Genomic DNA, 1,720 nt, shown 5'->3' on the forward strand with positions numbered 1-1,720 from the left:
ACAGACAGGAACTTAAATACACAGACCAAATGAGGATAATTAACAAGATACACCTGAATAGAATGTACGGGTTGGGAGGATGACGAGGGACAGGTAAAGGGCTGTCGGGCAGGCAGGCAGAAGACCAAGGAGGTGACGATGGAGGGAGGAGCCACGGAGAAGACAGGAGGAGCCAGAAAGGAGCAGATGGAGTGAGGAGTCAGGAGCAGGAGGAACCAGGCAGGATCCAGACCACTGTCAGGAAGGCGGCCCAAGGTGGAGCCGATGAAGGGAGGAGCCATGGTGGAGGAAGGGCTGACGACTCCAGGGGGCCAACAGATGGAGGCAGAGCCGGTGGTAAGGGAAGCCCAGGGTGGAGACAGAGAGCTGCAGAGCCAGGGCGACACAGAGGATCCAGAGGGCCAAGGCGGCACAGATGGCTCAGGCAACCGAGGTGCAGGTGCGAAACCGGAAGGCCGCGGTGGAGATGAGGGAGCCAAGAGCCATGGTGGAGCCGCTGGGTCGATAGGCAGAGGTGGAGTCCGGGTGTCGGAGGGTGAGTGGCTTATTAAATAATTAATTTCAAATGTATTTTAATTATGTTAACATTCCCTTTTTATAATATACCTCACTACATGTTTATGGTGTCTTTAAATACTACAATCAAGTACATTATTACTATTTCATTAGTAGCACTTTTTTTCCACATTAAAAATATAGCACTTCAAGTACTTTATGCTACTTTATGTACTGTAAGGATCCACCCTGCCGGCCCAAAAAGCGAAGTCCAGCGGCTTGGTTGAAGGTTTTCTGTGTGTATGTCTTATACAGTGCTTCTGCAAAAATTATCTTAAATCATTGAAATTTGGTTTCCAATCAAAATTCTGACTCCATGAATAATTTAATCTGACTCCAATTGTAGGTGATTCTTTCATTTTAGCTTGTGTTTCTAATTAAAAACTGATCATAAATATCGATTATATTCTAATTTAGACATTTGATCAGTCTGGAAATCCCATACTTTCAATTATTCGTTCATTAAGGACCTGGCATCGCACAGAATTTCACTCGGCCGTTTAGTGAATTCACGACACAAACTCGCCAGTTCTGGACTTACTCAGAGAATACAGGGTGATTAGATACCTTTAAGTAGGCTGCACCCTGCTAGCACATAACAAAAAGTGTACTTTTTCCCTAATCAAGAAAACTGTAACTTGTTAAGCTAGTGATGGTCAGAAATCGGAAATCCTTAAAGATGCCCCCCCATGGTCCATTCATTGGTTCTTCGGTATGATCTATCCTGGACGCAGATGTGCGGAAACTCCAGACTGCACATTAATCTACTAGAAATAATGATTTCTAGAAAACCCAGAATATATTAAAATGAACATTTATTTTTCCCAGGCATAATCAAACAATAATCAAAAAGAATAAATTCAATCAATCAATAATGAGAATACATCAATTACAGAAAATGCATTGAAATTTGGTTACACAACTGATCAGCATGAAACACAAACATAGAATAAGAAAATAACTGTAACGATTCAGTCCACTGAAGGCGAGCGTAGTGAGAACCCAAGTGCAGTTTTATTTACAAGATGTGATCCAAAATCCAAACATAATCCAAACAAGATACACAGACTTGACTTGACGAGGCATGAACAGACTTGACATGAACAGACTTGATGTGGCATGAACAGACTAGACTCACCGACAGCGGGTTACAACATCAATACAC

This window comes from Sinocyclocheilus rhinocerous, unplaced genomic scaffold (genome assembly GCF_001515625.1).
Source record: "Sinocyclocheilus rhinocerous isolate Xijiao unplaced genomic scaffold, SAMN03320098_v1.1 scaffold778, whole genome shotgun sequence".
NCBI classification, from domain to species: Eukaryota; Metazoa; Chordata; class Actinopteri; order Cypriniformes; family Cyprinidae; genus Sinocyclocheilus; species Sinocyclocheilus rhinocerous.